This window comes from Lagenorhynchus albirostris, chromosome 7, assembly GCF_949774975.1.
Source record: "Lagenorhynchus albirostris chromosome 7, mLagAlb1.1, whole genome shotgun sequence".
Classification (NCBI taxonomy): domain Eukaryota; kingdom Metazoa; phylum Chordata; class Mammalia; order Artiodactyla; family Delphinidae; genus Lagenorhynchus; species Lagenorhynchus albirostris.
The window spans coordinates 101050758-101053200 of record NC_083101.1 but is presented as its reverse complement, the minus strand read 5'-3'; the positions used below and the strand labels follow the sequence as shown (position 1 = coordinate 101053200).

The following is a 2443-nucleotide window of genomic DNA, read 5'->3' as shown; positions in this document are numbered from 1 at the left end:
AGCGCCTCAAAATTTTTTATTTTAAAATTTTCTATTGGGTTTATTTGTTGTTGGTGGTTTTATTTTGTTTTTGTTTTTTTGTGGTTTTTTTGAGATAAAAAACAAACACTCGTGGATCAAAGAGTCTTGTTTTTGTAGGGAGTTTTCCAGAATCCATAAACTATCCGTGAAGATAATTCTTCGAAAACACAATGATTTCAACAAAATAAAACAAAGCTCTTGGACTTTTGCCCTTCGTTGTCAGAATCAAAGGCGTGTCTCAATTAGAAAACCCTTTGCTATAGCCTACGCTCATGGCTTGACGTTGCTTGCTGATTTCTATCAGTTCTGATGCCAATCTGAGCCTGTTCTCTAAACTCTACAGGAACAGTGAAAACGCTGTCTTAAAAACACACCCGCACTCTCACACCAATAGAGGAACAAATAAACTTCGGAGAAATTTATTAATAGTCAATATTTATTAAGTCCTTAATTTGTGCTGGACACTGTTCTACGATGTTTTGTATGTATTAACACAATTAATCCTCTCTTTGAGAGAAAGTTACTATTATGAACCTCATTTTACAGATGAAAAAACTAAGGAACAACAGTGTGAAATATTTTTCTCAAAGTAACGTACTTGGAAAAGAAGTAGAGCCAGAATTCAAACTCTCATCTTTCGACTTCAGAGTCAAGTTCTTAAGTGCATTGCCTATTGCCTGCAGTGACATGAAATACCACAACCAGTCATTTCCAACCAAAAAAAAAAAAAAAAAAATCTGAACTGAGAGGGATTTTTTTTTTAAGAGGATGATGCATCCACTCTGAAAATCAGAGAATAAAGAGTTAACATTCTAATAGCTCACATATGTCTTCCAGCATCTCTGACATGTAAAGAGCTTGAAGTCATCACTTTCATCTTTATAACCAGAAAAAAACTAAGCCAAGTAAAATGAACTAAAAATCAACAAGTCTTCTTGGACCTACCAGAGAACTGAGGTTGTTGGGAAAACTGCCACCCCAAAATCTAGACAGGTGACTCCAAAGAGTCACAGCTGAGATCTGTTTACCCGAAGAGCAGAAATCACTGGAACCATAAACTGGTAGGAACACTTAAACGGTAATTTTGATAAACTGCTGGAGACTGAATTGGACCAACCTATGGGAGAGAAACTCCTGCTGGTCGGAGTCTTATGGGGCCTCACACTTTCCTGGGCTTTACCTCCAGGAATCCCACTAGGTCCTCATGGTGAAGTTCTGAGAAAGAGCCCCTCCTGGCTCTGGCAGGAAAAGAGGAAGAGTAACAATTGTGAAATATGCCTAAAGTCTTCTCCACAACAAAGGGCTATTCTCCAGGGAAAAATCAAACTTCATCAGAGTCTGTCATACCTGCAATAAGGGCACTTCTCTCACTTGCGTCACCCTCTACATTTCATGATTCACCAAAGGAGGTGAGGAGATCTAAAACATACACGTGAAAGCGCACACTTCTGAGCCCAGCGGGTGCCAGGTAGACAGTCATCATGAAGTTCAATCCCTTTGTGACCTAGGACTGCAGCAAACACCACTTCGGTGCCCCCTGGCCCATGTCTGCCTGGCTCTCAGGGGAGATGCAGCAGAAGTACAATGTCTGGTCTATCGGCCTTTGCAAGGACGACGAGCTCCAGGTGGCCCAGGAACACTACACAGGTCAGCAAATTGGCAACGTAGTGCAGGTGCACAGAAAGAAATATATCATCTACATCAAGTGGGTGCGAGAAGGCTAAGAGTACAATTGTCCACGTGGACGTTCATCTGAGCAAGGTGGTTATCACTAGGCTAAAACTGGAAAAAAAAAAAAATTCTCAAATGTAAAGCCAAATCGTGACAAGTTGGAAAAGAGAAAGCCTATGATATAAAGAAGAACTTATGGATTAAATACAGGATTGACTATAGCCAGTTGTGCGGCCACAATTTAACTGTAGATTTTTAGCTAGTGTGTATTCCTTTGGAATTTTTCAAGATATCTCTTGTAAGTTTCATTTCCCTCCTGTTTTATTATTGATCTGTGGCTCTGTAAATAAGCTTCTGCAATTTTGATTAATAATCCTGAGGATAAAAATTGAAAATGTTTCCTAAAAAAACTGTGAAGGTCAGAGCACAGGGATATAGACCTACGAAAAGAAGGCAATTTAATCATATGATTACAAAATGGTTCTTCTCCCCCACCCCACATTACCACCACACCAACAGCCCTCCAGCAGAATAACAGTGGATTGCAGCTGCTAGTTTTCCAAGACACAGACTCCCTCTGGGGAGTAATATTTAGGAAAGTACAAAGTCAACAGGGGAAACAAAAACAAGGACACTAAATTCACTGGGAGACTCTGGCACCTACAGCTACAGTAAACATTAAGCACAACCTACTCCTACCCAGATTAACACAAACTTCACACTAAAGGCCTAATTAGCTCACTTCCTATTC

At 39.9% G+C, this 2443-nt stretch overlaps 1 pseudogene; it reads left to right on the top strand.

Moving 5' to 3' along the window:
- Positions 1 to 1502: 1502 nt before the first annotated feature.
- On the top strand, positions 1503 to 1908 carry LOC132523021 (ribosomal protein uL24-like; annotated as a pseudogene).
- Positions 1909 to 2443: the final 535 nt, after the last annotated feature.